Source organism: Echinops telfairi, unplaced genomic scaffold (assembly GCF_000313985.2).
Source record: "Echinops telfairi isolate 266 unplaced genomic scaffold, ASM31398v2 ScPeMD7_18;HRSCAF=68, whole genome shotgun sequence".
Classification (NCBI taxonomy): domain Eukaryota; kingdom Metazoa; phylum Chordata; class Mammalia; order Afrosoricida; family Tenrecidae; genus Echinops; species Echinops telfairi.
The window spans coordinates 43,946,347-43,964,975 of NW_022103915.1; the positions used below are offsets into that span (position 1 = coordinate 43,946,347).

General features: G+C 43.0%; 1 long non-coding RNA gene across 1 annotated transcript; it reads right to left on the reverse strand.

Annotated features, from left to right (window-relative positions):
* Positions 1-6,311: 6,311 nt before the first annotated feature.
* On the reverse strand, positions 6,312-18,180 carry LOC123521438. Its single transcript, XR_006679887.1, has 3 exons — positions 18,048-18,180; positions 9,247-9,362; positions 6,312-9,136 (listed from the first exon to the last, which is right to left on the reverse strand). It is a non-coding gene; the product is annotated as an uncharacterized LOC123521438 (long non-coding RNA).
* Positions 18,181-18,629: the final 449 nt, after the last annotated feature.

Consider the following 18,629-nt stretch of genomic DNA (forward strand, 5'->3'; position numbering starts at 1 on the left):
TGGAAATAACGGATGAAGCACTGGAAGCTCTCGCTAATCTATTCCGAGAAATTTGGAAGGCCTGGCCAGCCAACAGGAAGAGATTCACAGGTGTATCTCCTCCAAATTAAAGTGACCCAGCCGAATTCAGAAATTATCTCATTATTACTATCACATGCAAGTAAAATGTTGCTGACGATCATTCAAAAATCGATGCCACAGTACATTGCCAGGGAGCTGCTGGAAATTCAAGCCAGATTAAGAAGAGAATGGAGAAAGCAAGGGATATATTTGCTATTGTTAGATAGACCTTGGCTGAAAGCAAAAAATATCAGACAGTGTTTGACTTGCATTTTAGTGACAATGCAATGGAATTTGGCTCTGTGGGGCATAACTTCTTGTGGCTAACTCTGAGTTATCCACTGTGGCTAACAAGTCACTGTGGATCGCTGGGGAATCTAGAGCCCTTAATTACATTATGTGGAACCTGTACCCAGACCAAGAGGCAGCTTCTTGAACAGAACAAGGGGACACTGTGGTCTAAAATCAAGAAAGATGTAGGAAATGATTTTATCATTTCACCATGCCTATTGAACGTGCATGATGAACAAGGATCCCAGGAACTGTAAGCCATTTCATTCTGTTGTGAAAAGCCCCTCATAAAATGTCACTGACTTATTTTATAGCCTCATTTTTCATCCCCCCCTCCAAATAATGTGAACTTTTGGTAAACCAAAATAAGCTTTATTCCCCCATCTTACTCCCTACTGTCTCAACCCTGTCCATTCGCCATTGATGTCTATGTCAACTATAAAAATTCTACTCATTCTTCAAAGTTGTTGTCAAAACTCTCTTTTTTAATTACCTCTTGCCTGTTATTCCCAGCTATATAGGATGTCTGCTCTTCCTGAGTACAACCTACTGTTTCTCATGTACAGCATGGGCAAATCTATTTTTATTTAGAGACACATATATTTTTCTCCTTTCTAAATATTAGCCTGGGGTGGCCTGGGAGAGTCTCATAAAAGTCTTAGTATCACCGGTTCCAGGAATCTAGAAATGAGGCAGTTAGAGGCACACATCTCTGAGACCCATTATTGAAGATAACAAAAGTGTGGAAAAGCAAATTTTGAAATGGATTGGCCAGGCAACAAGAATTATCCAGGAAGGCAAATAGGTCTCGTGTGATAAGGTTTCCCCATAAATTTGAGCTCTGAAGCTGAGCTGCAAGTCAACACAAACTACAAGCACTCCTTTTAGACTAGTATACAACATAGAGGAAGTGTTGTTTTAGAAAGTGCTACCTCGGAAAGAAAGGGCTGAACCCATTCCTGAAGTCCATCGCATTATAATTCAGATATAAAATCAAGAACATTCCCACTGTCTCAGGGAGCATTGTTGCATTGTCCCAATACTCTAATTTTGCTTGAGCTGAAGATAACATTTAAATTCTCCTGAGTGGTACCTAACTTTATATCCAGAACCATTACTGGGGCTTTTCCCAGGGTCATAGAACACAAATGTGTACAGCAGTAGAGCACTGGTATATGAAGAAGTGTAAAGATTTCTTCAGATGAAATCAAACCAATGAAAGTAAATTGTGCAAGATGCAAATGAGGGTAGTCCCTGTGTCAGCCTTCTGACTGAAGGCACTCTGGAGCAAATTCACAGCAAGACAGGTGACAGCATTGTCTAAGTTTTAAACCTGCGCTCAGGGTCCATTTCTTCTGAACATAGAAGTCATATTTAAGTCCCTGGTGCATTTGCACCTGCTGTCCACGCCGCCTCCATCCACCATGTCTGCTTCTTAACTCCGGAGAGAAGGGTCTCTCCATCGATGCTGACCGCATCAGTTTCATGCTGTGCAATGATGCAGGGAGTCAGCAAAGTAAGTATAATGCATCTCACAGACAGTGACCTACTTACTTACTTAAGCTTCAGATTGTTTCCCCCAGTTCCTAATGGCCTATCACCTACAGCAAAGAGCAGAGGTCTTGCAGTTGGCTCATTTTGAAAGCTAAACAAAAGCAACCGTTGTTGGCTTATTTATGCCTCCTAATTAATATCAACCGAAGATATTTCCTTGGGGGACTTGACATGAAAAGAAAGGTTAACCCACGTGTGTTTTATAGGAACCGAGCAATCAAGATAAGGTTCCATTGTATAGGAAAGGAGACCCGCTTCCCTAGCCACAGAAACTTACAAGGAGTCACCCTCATTTCCATGGTTACACTAAGCGGAAGCCCCCTGCACTGCAGTTTCTATTGGCATGGGAGCAAAGCAAGACTAGCCCCTTCCAGGGGTCATACTTTCTCTGACATTCTAGCTGGCTCGTGGCCAGTGAGAAGGGTTATGGAGGACGTTGGAGAAGACTTTCCCAGGAGCAAGGTCAATGAGGGCAGGTGAGAATGAAGTCATTTGGATTTGATTATTAAAGGACTGCAACCTGTTTTATAGCATGGACTGAAGAAAAGGCCATTGGAGACCTGTTGTTACATTTTTGGTGTTTGGCTTTTTCATAATGTATAGAAAGGCTAGGGCCACACTTGTGTAAAATGGCACATTCTACACGTACCTAGGAACTAGTAACAGTTCATCTGATGGATCTTTTACTTTGAAAAAGTTTCGTATAACTGATGTTTGCCCAAGGGGCCCTGGTGGTGTAGTGGTTATACATTGTGTGACTCAAAAGTAGGGCACAAAGGAGGAGAAAATTATATATACATACATATATGAAAAAATTAAGAGTCAGTATTTGTTACCCCAAATGCATACCAGGCAGTGACTAAGGGACCTGCACAGCATTTGCGATTTCCTTACTTCTGGGAAAGACCATGTTGGCTCTTTGTATGACCATCTTAGATGTGTTCATCCATAAGTGTTTACATTTCTGCTGCCTCATATACACAAGTTTCTGTCATTTAGATAGATAAGTTGTTCCAGGGTTGCTCAAATAATTGTACACATAACCAAGCCCTTTTTTCTTGCTGGATCTACACAGAAAAATATGTTGTTTCCTTGGAAACACCTGACACTTGGGCACTGGTGACCCAGATAGGCTAATGGTTTATAGGAAGCTTCAAAATTGTTGCTTTGCAAAATTGATAAACACTAGCTCCTGCTAATGACAGAAGGATGCTATCTCCCTGGGGCATTCACCTGCCACCCTCACCGACAAAGGTCTTAGAGGACTAGTGGGCATGGCTGCCTGCTACTGTGCTGCTCTTCTTTAACGCTGAGATTTAGCATTAAGATGTTTGGATATGGCCTAAGTAGCCAGACTTCTGTCTCATGCTTTTATCACTCATGCTGCCCAGCAGACATTTTCAGAGTCCATTTGAGTGAAGAACGGTTTCTAGGACACAGGAAACGTCTTGCAAATTTATAGTGAAGACAAACTGCTGACGGGTTATAACCGTATGCTCATCAAATGAGACCTCTCCAACTAAGGGTCCACTCTCCCGCTTCACCAACCCACAGCCACCAAAAATGTCTTCGTGTCATGTCAAATGTGTTCTACAATTCAAAGTCCCTTCTTCTTCCCCTCCATTTAAACATCAATCCCACAGAAACTCTAAATCATGACCCAGATATCGTTGAGTGTGGAAAAAGACCTTTCAGGTTACGCAACAGATACACATTTCCCCCAAAGAAGTGAGGTAGAACCCCATCTGCTTGATATTTGGGCACATGCCCACAGAAGGAAATGTCTACTTTGCTTCCTTCATTAATGGTTGGGGCAAATGTCTGACTCCATATTTCACAATATCGGCACAAACAATTTATGATCGAAGAGGAGCCTGACACAAATCAGGGGGCATGCTCAAGTGGGACAGTTCATGCAACTCTCATTTGCATGAAGCCTCTTCCAGCCTGACTCAGACCGGGACACACAAGCCCAAGCCGGTGGTCCACAACGGAGGAGGGATCACCCGTAAAACGGAGCTCAAGGAAGAGTTCACAACAAGGAGCTCAACGTCTCGGTGCGCCTTTCAGCTCCAACCCACTCACTGCCGGGTGGTCAATGCTGACTCACAGCAACAGCTGTGGGCACTAGAACTGCCCCTGGTTTCCAAGACTGCACCACTTCATGAAAGTAGAAAGTCTTGTTTTTCTCCCACATTTTTAGCTCAGGACATAGATCTAAATTTAATATAGAATGGCTTTAAGTGATATTCTTAGGTCTGACCAAGCAACAAATCTCCAAATTCTTGTGAACTATGAACAAAATCTCATCTTTATGTTAGGGCTACCAAATAGAACTCCCTTATCTGGCTGTAATCAAAAGTACACTTCGAGCAATATGTTGTATTGTCTATATCATTTCTTGACCGACAAGAATGGTACATAGCTGTACAATTTCTTTTCTGAATTTGTCATAGATGCAATTTATACCAGAAGTAATTATCTATGTATTTTACTCTATTATTTAAGACCAATTTGGGAAGCGGGTTTATGGCTACCTGCTATTTAATTTTCCTTTTGGGGGAGGGTTGGTTTGTTAAAGAAACCCATTGTATATATTTACACAGCCCATCTCAAGAAATGAGACGTGTTTAACGAGCATCTCACAGTTTGAAAAAGAGGTGCAGGTGCCGGCTTTACATTCTTTCCCTCTTGTAAGTTTCTCAGGCAAAGAGTAATATACCACTCACCTGAGTCACCAGCGCAGGCGCAGTTCTGGGCTCACAATAAAAGTGGCTCCGGAAAAGGTGTTGAACTCTGTTCATTTCCAAGTCTTCCAGAACTGGATTTGTAAGTCTTGCGATGACTATTGGAATCAGATATTGCTTTGGAATGTGCCCACGTGTACACATGCTCACCGCAGCACCTCGCTCCTTTACGTCATCACTTTCCATTGTCCGTGGCAAGTCAATTTCAGGGATAGTTTACTTAATACTCATTTCACTTAGTGTGCCAGCCGAGTGGGATCTAGTCTTGGTGTGAGTGGGGGTTGTTCTTGGTGAATGAAAGAAAGGACACATTGAGGAAAGGATACATTGTAGCGGAGAAAAGCCAGCAAGTTCATGAGTTGCATTGGGCAAATCTCCACAAGACCTCATTAGCATATTGAAAAGTAAGGATGTTACTTTGAGGACTACGGCAGCGGCGGGCCTGATCCAAGCCATGGCGTTTTCCATTGCCTCCTATGCCTGTGAAAGTCGGGCAGTGAAGAAAGAAGACGGGAGAAGAATGGGTGTTTCTGAATTGTGGTGCTGGAGGAGAAGATTGAGTCTCAGGAACAGCTTAAAGAACAAACCGATGGGTCCCAGAAAAAGTATGACCAGCACGCTCCTGAGTGGCAATGATGGCGAAACTTCGTCTGACATACTTTGGACATGTCGTCAGGAGAGACCAGTCCTTGGAGAAGGGCATCAGATCTGCTGGAGGGGCAGTGAGGAGGAGGAAGGTGCTCCAGGAGATGGATTGGCACCCTGGCTGCAACAATGAGCTAAGCACAGGATGAAGTGTGAGGATGGTGTAGGACTGGGTAGGGTTTCCCTCTGTCATGGAGAAGATGGCTGTGGGTCAGAGCTGACTCGATGGTACCTAACACCACAGTCACCACAGTAGTCCCCCTCATAGGAAACAACCTTCTCTCTCCGTTATGAATCCTGTGCCTTAATTCTCTGGCCCATTTTTTTCTTCCGATTCCCTTAATTGTTCCTCTTCTCCTTGCCACCCCCCCCACCCCTAGAATTGTCTATTTGTTTCTTTCTTAAGACTTTAAAGTAGTTGGGTACCCAGAGGTGGAGTGCTCAGCATTACCAAAGGCACTTGTATTTCCCATTCCTTTATGCTTACCCTACAGGTGGCTGTGCCCTCTGACAGAGGATCTTCAGGTTCGAAAGCATTCCAAAGGGGCCCTTGCCCTTCGTACCTCCCATAATGAAGCATGTGAGGGGGTAGGGATGTCAGAAGAGCAGATGTGTACAGAGTGACCCGATATATCACTTCTTCATGGTAAAATGATGATAATCCTATTGCCCAGGTAAGACATGTCTAATTGCTTAAATAAAATGATTATTTTAAAAACAATTATCATAACACCAGGCAATTCCTTATTTATCAGCTGTTTATTGGGGAGGGGGAATTAAATGCTAAAAAAATTGGGTTTTTTAAGTTACTTATTTCGAAATCAAGAAGCCCTGATGGAACAGTCGTTAAAGGGCTCAGTCACTAACTGAAAAGGTGGGGGTTTGAACCTACGAGCCGCTCTGAGAGAGGGAAATACGACAGCGTGCTTCCTTAAAGATGTCTAACCTTGGAAAGCCTGTGGGCTCAGTTCCGTAGGGTCGCTGTGAGTCGGAATCACTCAAGGACAACAGGAGTTTGTTTTGAAATCAACACATTTTTAAAAGCAATTCACAAATACCACTGATTTCTAAGACAGTTGCTTCTCTACAGACAAATGTATGTATCAGTGAGCTCAGTTCACGATGCCATCACACAAAACAGACTTTTACATCTGCTACTGGTTTATTTCCCAAGCGCTGTTGCTTTGCTTAAGATTTCTTACATACAATAAACACAATTTCAAACTTTCTTGGCAATTTCTTTTCTCAACCTCTCTTTTCTATTCAAAGGTATGTGCATCTTTATCCTCTGGCAATTTGAATATATGGCTTTTTTGATGAGGCATATCTGCTAGTACTTGTGTGTTTCCTCATAGACACTATCATCAACCAGGCCAAATGTTCCTCTCAGAAAAGAACAACCTAAGACTCTTAAGGTGATCATTCTACTTAAGAAATGATGTTATAATGTCTCCTGTGAGATTTGGAACATATGCAACTAATATCCCATTTTAAAAAAAATTATGTATTTTTAAGTGTCTGAGAAATTAGATATTTTTTAGAAGTGAAATAAACTCTTTGAAAGCAATGCTAAATTTTGCTCTTAAATTAATGTTTAAAATCTATACTTGCATTTCAAAGCTATCTTACCAGTTGTACTCCAGTAAATCACCTTAAAAACGACTTTCAGTTACAATGTTTCATTTTGTTCTAACATTTTCCCTAATTTTCAGCAATTAAATATAAAATATAATTAAATACAAATCTGATACTTGTACCAATTATACATCTGTAGTTTTCAACAATACATGCCAATTAGGGCACCAACATTCCTTGTACCAGACATATCTACGTTAATCACAGCAATGGTTCATTAGAGAGAGTAAGTAATGAGTCAAAATTTTAAAAAGAAAAATCTCTCAAAAAAAGGAAAGAAATAAAGAAAGACCTTCTTAGTTACAAGTTGGCTTTAAATGAAGAGGCTATTTAATAAATCACCGTATATAAATTTGCAAAGGCATATGATTACTGAAGACCTATACATCTTCATATAAAGCAGTATCCTTGATTATCATTATTATCTATAAAGTGCCCTGAAACACATTAGTAATCAAGTCGTTCTGAAACCCTTTCATAAAGTTCTTCTCTGTGCTGGGCAAGCCCTCATTTCAATTGTTATTTTCATTACCACAGTCTCCCTCACACTCATCTTTAGGTCTTTGGTATTTGGGGGGGCAGGGGAGGGGGTAAATATACCTTTGGCACCTAGTTTTCTCAATCTGTTTGATCAGTCAACATTTCTTTAAATGATGTGCTCCCGTAGGACAGAACTCCAGACACTGAAATCAGACACCTCACTCAAACCTCAAAGGACATCAGGTACCACTTCCAACAATTTCACTAGTCTATCTAACTTGGCAAGTGATCATCTTTCAAATTGCAAAATACAGAGAGTTCTCTAAACGTCACCACCCAGGCATTCTGAAATATGTCCAACGGTGATTGGCCAGCTCTCCCACGACAATCCGTGCAAAGTGTCCATGGGGCAATCCCGAATGCACTCTTGGCTGGAGGAGGAAGTTCTGTCACAATCATCCATTTCTGCAGATTAGCTTTCCAAAAAAAAAAATCACCTATAAAAACAAATTTGACCTGCCTACCCCTTTCCTGAGCTTCACAGCCTATTTTTAAAATGCTATCATGAATAAAATTTAAACTCTTAACTAATGGCCGACTACAAATATTAATCAACCCCTAGAATTTAAAAGATAATTCCATCTATAAGACTATTTTATTAAATTTCACTTTTAAAGAGAAAAGCCTACCAAGCCCAAAAGAGAAGAAAAGAGTAAAATGAATCGATTTAGAGTAATCCAGTTGCTTTCCTTCAGCAGTTAAATCGCAATATATGCTCACCCCACGATGAATCGCTGCTTATGGTAAAAGGATAGTGTTAGCAAAGCCTTACTTGGCACAATGTAGTGGGTTTCGTGGATTTGGGCTGATAAGACAAAGCATTTCAGAAAGAACCTGCCCTTCACTGATGGTTTACAAATCATTACATTCATTTTATCCTTAATTCTCGGGGACGTAACATGAGCAATTCAAGTTACTCTTTTTTACTTTCCACTAAGAGTAGCCACATTTGAAAACAGGTGTCTTAGGATATTCAAATTCATAACAACTTGATATAAGTTCTTCCAACAGGCCTTATCTAAAAAAAGGAAAACACCCAGGGGTGGGGTGGGGGTGGGGACAACAACTTTGCTTCTAAAGGACTCAATCACCAGCTTTATAACATGTAGATAGACTTGGTGATACTAAGGATTGCTGAATAATTACCACGATTCCTGTCCAATCAGTTCAGCATGCATCTCTTCTTTGATGTCAAGTGCATTGGCAAGTAGCGCCTTAAATTAACATCGTCATTATAAACAGTACAGGCATTTAGAAACAAAGTATCAATGGACTTAACAATTACTTTAATTCATTTTATAAATCAGCAACTGAGAATTTTGCCCCAAGTGGTGGCTAGTATAGCCCATTCCATAAATGGCATTCCCCGCAGCATAAGGCACAATATGATACGAATGCAGCTCTTCTTCAAAGTAGACCGGCTGAGGACAGCATTCCTGTACCATGAACTTCAGCCGTTTTCTTGAATCAGAATAAGAAGTCTTATAACAGGGGGCTTCTCTGAAGTATTCATAGCTCTCTTTCTCTGTCTCCAGATGTATCTTCCGCAGCAGATTGTTAATTAACACGGACCTTCTTAAGTAGGTTTCTGGGTCTTCAAGAAACCTAAGCTTCTCCAGAGAAAGCTTGAGGATGCAAGTTCTGTCCTCGGGTAGTATCAGGTGCTGGAAGGCAGAGACAGCCATTAAATCCACATGGAGGGGAGGGAAGCCCAAAGCCTACTACCTTTGACCAGAATCATAAAATTGGAAAGGAAGAAGGAAGAGGACCTTACTTTTGGAAAATACCCCTGGTAACTTTGATGTAAATCTTCCTCTTCTGCATATTTTCTCTTAAAGTACGCTACTTTCGACGTCGTTAATGTTCGGGGGAAATACTTTTTGGGATAAGCTATAGAAATAAGACAATTGAGAGGGAAAAAAAGCAGATGTTATTGTGGCAACGAGTATTTTATGAGGTAGTTGTGTTGATGAAAGTGATGGCAAATAGTCAAATCGCTGATACTCGCTCAACATGCACTCAACAACATGAAACAGAAAGGACTCTCCAGGGATTGGGAAGCCCAGAGGCAAGCGCGTACCACCCTCAGCCCCCAAACACACGTTCTAGTGGGAGATGTATGCTTATGTCCCGAGACAGCCGCCAGGAAGCTAAATATGCCCACACTCTAGTTCGGATCATGCCCCCTTTATGTCACCAACGTCATTATTCACAAAACATAATGAAAGGAGAACAGTGTTTTTTTCACCCTCCTTTTAGTTTACCCGGCTGATTTAGGGAAGGTTCTTAGTGTGGTTTCCTCAACCAACTGGCCATCAAACGGTTGATTATTCAAGCACATTTCAAAGATACCACGGTGCGCCGGTGGACAAAAACCTATGACCAGGTTACGAGAGCTCCATCACACGGGGCTTAACTGAAATTAACCATAAGTCGTTTTAGGGAGCCCTGGTGGGGTAGTGGTTCTGCATTGGGCCGTGATCCACGTGGTTGGCAGTTGGAATTCACCAGCAACTTCTGGGGAGAAAGGCCGGACTTTCTACTCTGTAAACAGTAACAGCCTCAGACACCCACTGGGGTTCGCTGTGAGTCAGCATTGAATTTAGGGCAGTGAGTTGATTTAAGCGATGTTCCCACTAGCAAGAAAGAGCGTGCTGTAACACCCAGCGGTGCAGAACTTTGTTTGCATAATTGAAACCCCGTTGTTGGTGTAGGTGCAGACTTGTGGAGAAAGGGCAGTGATTCTCGGAAGCTTGCTGTGAAAGGCGTGTACACTAGGTGGTGCTCACACCACAAGAGAGGAGGCAAGCCAAGCCAATCACTGTGCAGTGAATTCGAAATTCATGAACTTCGCATGCAGATTGAATCCAGTTCAGTACTCATTCAACCTCAGAGGGCAAGACCAGAGTTCATGTCAAACATCACCTACTTGTGCCCTTGATGTATACTCTCCCGTAGGTCGATGTGTTGAAACTACTTGATTGGTAAAGCTATCTGTAGTTTTTTAAGGCACTGATTTAGTGAATTTCTCTCAAAGCATTCAATGATTTTCCTCTAAAATATTAATTTTGAGGTTTTAAATATTAACAATCTGCTCCTTAAAATATAACTTGTTTAGTGTGCTTTGGTTTTGTTTTTCACTCCGATATGGTGTGGAATTGCCCCCACAGCACTGCTCTCTCAGGGAACAGAGAGTTTGCCTTGCTGATCAATCCCAGGTCAGGTGACACTGCTGGTCAGTCTGAAAGCACCAGGCAGGTGTGGCAGGAGGAGAACAGCCACAGCAAATTGGAAAGCAAAGCGTTCAATCAACTGATTGCCTTCCCATCCAAATGCCAAGTAATTTGGCTTGATTGATTTGGTGGTTGTTGCTATTGTTTCCCTCTCTTGGCTTAGAGGCTTTCGCACCATGTTCAAAGCCAGCAGACTGCACTGTAACTAAATAGCGCAGAAAGAATGAGGTCAATTTTCAATATGAATTCCCTTAATATCTATTAAGAAGCATCCAAGACTAGTGATAGCACTAGAGTTGACAGGCCACTATTTTCTTCTCCTTCTGCAGGGTCCAGTGAATTACTATGTGGTAGAAGAGGGCGAGGGAAGCCTTGGAAACGAGAAGAGTAGCTCCCCCATACACAAACACTATTTCCTTCTATGTATCTTTTAAAAAAATGTCCGTTCGATTTATTTTTCAAAGTAATGCAATGTCTACAGCCTTTATGACCAATTAAAAACCTTTTAATGCATGACACAAAGGAGGGTAGGTGACAGCTTCGGGAAATGAATGTCAAATAAACGTATCATTCCGATTCCCAGTGCACCTTCGGGGAAGATAGTTTAACTGATCAAGGGCACAGCATTTATACCACTGTCTCCAAGATAGGCAAAGATTCTGCCTAGCTATTCCAGCAGGAAGCCTAAGCTATAGAACGTATTAGACCCTGAAAATGTTAAGGGTGAATTCTCCGGAGATGCAGAGTGGCAGCTCAGCTCCATGGGCAATGTACTTAGCCACTTAGTTTATTGCTCTCCAAAAAGACACCCCCGTGGGTTGCTGAAAGGCTGAAAAGCTTTCACAGCTGGTGTTGGTTTGACAATTACCTCTTTACAGCCTATTTAGCTATTTAGAATGTTTCCACGTCAAATTTTGGAGGAGGCTTTAAACCATTTTTAGGCTAAAACACATAGCAAACGTAAGCTCCCACACTTGTTTTCTTGGCTGGGTTCAGGGCTGGAAAGGGCTGATCATCTGCTTCGGCCCCCTCCGTTTACCGATGAGGAAACTGCAGCTCAGAATGGTTCCGTCGTTCACAGTCTGGTGTGTGGCTGTGGGTTTGGGTTTGAAGTCAAATGGAAATCGGTCTGAACTCCGGCTCTACCTCTTCCTCGTTGTGTGACCTTGAGCCAATTACATCAACACTCTTAAGTCTGAGTGATCTCATTTTTAAAGTGGAAAGAGAAATAAGGCTGGCTCCTGGGATCACTGAAATAATTCATGGAAAGTCGTTGGCACAGTGCCCAGCCCCTAGTAAAGGCCCAATCAAAGATTAGCTCATATTTGTAACATAGATCTACTCTCCAGCATAAACCGCAGCCTTGCCTCTGGGGTCTGACTCCATGGCTCTCTTACCACCCAGCCTCCCGGAGATGAGACAGTTGAAGGGCTGCAAGGACTATTTCAAGTGGCCAAGTTGAAAACTGCAGACAGATCTTATTACGGCTTCAGGAAAATGTTTTGGGCAAAGGGAACATACGCTATTTTTTGAAAACCCAGATAATCTTTTGGAGAATTAACATTAACCTGAAATTGGAATTTGCCTGTTATAGTCCACTAAACAGGTGTCATTCCATTTATCATTCCCCTGCGAGAAGTGTAGCTCAAGCCAGCCTGTCATTGAAATCATGCTGATGCAATAGACAAGAAAACAAAAAATCATTTTGTCTTCATCGTTAGTGTCCTGAGCTCTGAGGACAGCATATAAATTAATGAAAATGAACTAAAGTGAGGCTAAATTTATCTCTGAAAGTGAAATGGCTAATGCTGGCTTGAATATTCAAATTGTTTTTAATACTGTCACCTTGGGGGCACATTTTAAAAAGCATCTGTCCCGGGCAACAAGCATTTCATAGAAAACTTCAACAAGCAACCCAAGAAAAGCCACCGAGAGGAGTGACCACCTCTGTCGTTTGGAGTTCTGGCCGCACAAATTATTGATATTTCTTAAAATAAATGTTTCAAATGAAATTACAAAGGATTGCTCAACTGCTTTTCCTTATTGTTCAGCCTCCAGACAACAAAAAAAATCCTATTATTGTACAAGTGATTTCGTTTGGTCCCGGGCCCAGGGGCAGTCCATTAAGGAAAGATCATCAGCAAATTAATTTACAAACACTTTGAGAGAGCAGGCAACAGCGAAAAAGAACAACTCCTCTCAGAGTAATCCATTCTTTGTGAAAACCCCAAGCGAGGGGAGACCAGGAGGAGCGCACCGTTTCCTCGTGTCAGGAAGGTTTTCAGGTTCTCCCAACAGTGCGCAGCAAACCCGAGTTGACACTCCCCTCTGAGCTGTGTGTCCGGACAACCACCAGCAGGAGTGAGAGGGGACTGACTGAATGAGGAGAAAAAGATAGGTTCTAGGTTCAGAGCTGATTGCGTGCCTCAGTTTCCCACTCTCTGATTAGTTGTCCTTTGGATGCTGTCTGAGGGCATAAGTCTGTAAAGAGCTCACCTGTCCCTAACCATCTAAACCACACTTCGCTGAGGGTAACTGTCACCAGGCAGGGCTCCTTAAGAGCCATGGCCACCTCTGTTTGGAAAGGGCCGTGCCATCTGCCCCGGTCTGTTCCCCACAGCCCGGAGCCTTGCAGAGTACCTCCGAGTGATTACACCACCACACTCATTCAAGTCGCTGCTCTCCAACTGATGTGCTTAGTGATGTGTGGGGCGAGGCATTTCATATCATGCACGGGGCTTGGGTTTCCCCAGCCGTTAAATGATGGTAACAATATCAAGTTCATTGAGTTTTGTGCAAATTAAATGTGATGCTCTGTTTTAAAGTTCCTACTCAGTGCCCATCAAATGTTCTTACTTCCTGCTCAATAAAAGGCAGGTATTTGGGCCTTTTGTCCTCTCTGCAGTGTTATGCACGGGTAGCGTGAAACGTGAATGAGTGTGTTCACGGAGGTGGAGGAGTGCACTGTTCACAGGTGCGATGCTGTGTTGGCCTGGAGCCTTTTGGCTTTGTTGGTCTGTACCAATAATCCGCCCGCCATCTTTCCTCTCCCCCACCACCCCTTGCCTAGATCCTTTCTGGACGGTATGTTTGACAGGAGGAAAATGCAGTGCCAGCTTATAGCTCTGAATCAAGAGAGCAGTCTGTTTCTTCAGGTTTACCATCTACCCAGAGCACAAGGCAGTTTAGGATTAGCAACAAGTTGCAGTTCAGGGAAGTCATTCTTAGGGATGCACGGGGATAGTGGGGCGTTAGAAGGATTTCTCGTGAGGCCAGCTGTGTTGCCTGGTACTGGATTTCCTATCCCATAGGACAGTTTCAAGAGAGAGCAGGGGACATTAACTAACATCCCACAAGGTCTGCGGGTGATGGTCACTAAATCAAGACCACCACCATTAAATGAGTCAGGGTCAGTCATGGGACCGTGAAGACGTGAGTTACCTGAGAGGCTGCACCAAAGTCCAAGATCTGCCGGTCTTAGTTTAAATACTGTACTACGCCTTCTAGTGCTGCTGAGGTTCTGAGGGGTTCTGAGGTATGTCTCATGATGCATTGCCCTCCCCTGCCCCCTTCACCTGCCTTTCCCCCTGGGAAAGTGGAATAAATAAGAACAACAAATTAGTTGTGTTACCAGACTGAACCACATTGGTAAGAAATGCCTTACTACTAACACCTGAGAAGATGCAGTCACTTCCCTGGACCGACTGGTGCTCAGAGAGGAGGGTTTTTAAAGTTCACACATGGACAGCAGTGGCCTTTCAGAAAAGCACGTGACCTAGGTCGCCCACGCCATCTTCCACTTGAAGATGACCACACCCCTTCAGGGGGGTATATCACCAGCAATAGGGATCCAGTCACTTTGACCTCGCAGACAGGTTGCAGTAAAACACCAGCTAGAAGGAGCCATCCCCTCTCTAGTACAAAAGGTCAGCGCTTTTCTGGTGTCGGCTGACTCTTTGCCCAGGCTCCTCTGCTGTCCGGTGTGTGTGTCACCAGGGGTTGCATCCTTCACAGGGCACCTTCCCTGAAAGCACAAGAGGTGCTTCGGGAGAGCGCAATGAGGTCCAGCTCCAGCTGTCGACCCAGCCACGGTGGGAGGAGGGGCAACTGAGGCATGAAATGGTTGAAGGCACGTAAAGACAGACCTGAAGCGCCTGGCTCTTGAGCCCTCATTCAAATCGCAATAGCTACACTTTTCTGGGGGTTGCTAAGCCCGTGCTCCATCTTGATAAACATTTAATAAACAATAACCTCTCAGATACAGTCCTGCAGGGGAAATTTCCCAAAGTCAAATCTTTCCTCCTTTCCCTTTTAAAGAATCACTGAGATTTGGAAGAAATAAGTGCGAACTTCCCCAAAACACTGTTTGATGTGCTTTACTTTCTGTAGTTTGCGATACAAAATAATTATGTGTGTAGTGGGGGGGGGGGGATGAAACCCTTCACTGCCATCAAGTCTGACTCCTTGCAACCCTATAAGACAGCGTACAACTGTTCCTTTGGGTTTCTGAGGCTTGAACTCTTTATGGAAACAGAAAACCTCATCTCTCTCTGTAGCTGTTGGTTTAAACTGCTGATGTTGGGGTTAGCAGTCCCACGTGTAAGTCACTGTACCCCCAGGGCCACTGAATTGACCATAGGCACTATTTTACTTTCTAAACTTACATTTATATCCTAAGATTGAACATAACACTCTCAATCCTTTAGCGATCTTCATTGATCTCTTCCTACCACCCTGCTAAGAAGTACGACAGTGCATTTGATGTCTGCTGTTACCCCTTGGTATAAATTGAATCACAAAAATATCAAAGAATGTTTAGGTTAAAATTAAGTTAAAATTACACCTAATGATCTAAAACCAAACTAAGCTATTGCGATGAAGTCAATTCCAAATGTCTCTTAGGATTTCCAAGGCTGTCACATTGGTGGGACAAGCCCTAGTGGTGCCATGATACAGTGCTGCCCTGCTAAGCAACAGGCTAGTGAATCACTCAACACCCTCCCTCCCTGCACCCCCCTCAGCTGCTTGATAGGAGAAAAAGGCTAGCAATGGGTCCCATAAAGAATTCAGTCTAGGAAATCCTACAGGGCCATTGTATTCTGTCCTACAGGGTAACTATGGCTTCAAATAGACTAGATAGCACACAACAGTGACAACAATCACAACAAGCTTTACAGAAGCCAACAACCACATCTTTCTCCAGCCCAGCAGCGAGTGGATTCAAACCACTCATCTTTTGGTTAGCAGTCAAGTGCTTAACCACTGCGCTACCAAGGTATCTCAATCAAGATAACCAACTATTAACACGGTTTCTTTTTTTAAGATAAGAAGTGACAATTGGCAAGACAACTCCTTAAAACCCTAAGGTGTGTGTCTTCCTTAGGTTTAGTGATGAATGGTTATGCTAATTGCCTCCCACCTCCGAGCATCGGGGATGGTCATTTTAGTTTAATGTTTTTTTAAGGATTTTGCAGCATATTACTTTGACAGAGCGATCTGAATTGGTGATATTATTATTATTATTATTATTTAGGCTCCAGAGCTATTGTTGGGATGTGTTTAGATGGCTAAAGCCAGCTGTCATGAGTCATCCGTGAAGTGGGGGGGGAAAGGACCTCCACATTCTGATACTGTTCCTCAGGATGTCTGTGATTCTCTAAGGAGCGCCGGAGCCTCACGAAGGTAACATGGCCCAACACTGAGCCTGGGGTACTCTAACTGACCTGAAAACTCCCAAACACAGTGCCGGTGTAAAGAAGACTGAACTTAGAACTCGGCTTTTAACCTGCTGGCTCTCGGTTTTGTCTCAGCTTTTACACCCCTAAGTACACTCCCTTCTTAGAACTCGGGCCATGTGGCAGCACATCTGCATGTACAGCGGTGAGAGGACCCACATCCTTAGCACAAATTGGAGAACTCTTTTTGTTTTTCGTAGTTTAACGTTGAATCTTCTGACATCTTTCGGATTAACTGTCTCTATCATCAGGGTACCATTTGATTTATTTTTCTTTATTTAAACCTACAAGGCATTAGAATGTTTTCTGTGGAAGGATTTGAAGCATCTGTTCATCAGAATTGCATGATATATGTGCTGCAAATTATACATTCCTGATGGAATCAAAATTAAAATTTAAGAACCACTTCCATTTGACCTTTTTGATTTGACGGTGGTCTCAAAGAAAAAGCAGGCTCACTCATGTACATTAAAGGGCACTGAATGATTTTTTTCCGCTTCTATGCATATTACATAAGAGATGTGTATACATTACTAATGCACAAGACTCATGCATATAAATGAACCAATCATCATGGTTGCTTTACTCAAACTTTCTGCAGCTTGAGATCATGAATAGAACTCTGTACACAGATCATAGCAGATGGCAATAAATCTTATTGGTCTCTTTGGATTGCCTCCTCACCATAAAATAGAATCATTATCATGGTAGAAAGTAGAATACTGGGCAGCACCAGCAGTTAATGAAACCAGCCAGTGTCAACAGTCAATCACATTTAAAATGGCAATCTTTAGTGTTTACGATTACTAAACTACAGATACATCAATATGTGACTACAAAGGCAAAGATTTTTTAAATCTCATGATATCCATCAAAACGATACGACTACACTGGTACACCTTTTCCAATAGGTATCTCAACTTAAGCAATCTATGTTTTTTTTTATAGGTAGGGAAGAAAAGGGGGGTTGTGCAACATGATTTATGTTCATGAATTTGCAATTTCACTGTAATTGGCGAGGCTGGTTACCTATAGGAGCTGCATATGGATCATTCCGTGCATGTGAAGATCATACAAATGGGAGGGCCCATTGCTAACAAGAAGATAGGACAGAGTAGAACTGCCCCTCGGAGTTTCCAAAGCTGTAACCTTCAGGCTGCCACTCTTTCTCAAGCGAAGCGACTGGGCTGGTGGGTTCAAACAACCAGACTTCGGGTTAACAGGCCAGGGCTTAGCCTCTGAGCTGTCCACTCATTAAAAGCCTATAGTTAGTCTTTAAAAAACTGGTTCTAGCCTGGGTTTCTAGCATCATGGCCCTAAAGCAACATGAATTTAAAACAGCATCACAATTTCTTGTCCCTGGGAGAGAGCCCTGTGTTCCCTTCCTTCAGACATGTAACAGTGTGCTCACGGGGCACCCACCGGACAGGTGCCTGGAGCTAGCCCATCTCACTTGGCCAACTGGGTTCACATGGGTCTTAGAGAAAAGTCTGCCAGCCCACACATGTCCTTTCTACAGAAAACCTTTATAGACGTCTATGCCACATCAACATCTATTTCACAGAATACAGATGCAAATAGCAGTGTCTTTTAAAGCTGGTGATTACCTGGCAGCGCCGAGTCAGTCTGAGGAGCGTGTCTCGCAGACAGCTTCAGAAAACCTGGTGAGAGTCGCTCTCTGCCCAGGGAGCATTTCTCACAGTCTCAGGCTGAAATGATCGCTTCAGGCCTTCGTCTTGTGCATTCGTCAACGGTTCCCTACGAGAATGGGACAGGGGAGATCAGGACTGAACTGGCAAACACTGCTTATCAAGTCAGGAGAGACATGTGACATAGGAGGACACTCTCTAAGGTGCTGGGGGTGGGGCAAACCCCGATTAGATGGATGGAGAGATGGCTAGAGATAGACACCCTCAAACACACAGTCATTTCCATCGGCTCCGGCTTCATTCTAAACACCAGACGAATCTCAGGTACCTTGAGCAATGTGGCAAGAACGGATCACACCAGATTATTTACTGGGAAATTATCTTTAGGAGACACTGGTGGGTTGATTTTTTTTTTTTAATCAGAGGCAGATAGCTTTATTTTGTTTTTTAAAAGCCAGGTTTTGTATAATGTCCCGGGGTATTTCTCTTAAAGTACCAATTCAGCAGCTTACTCGAAGCAAATGAAGTCAGTCTTTCTCC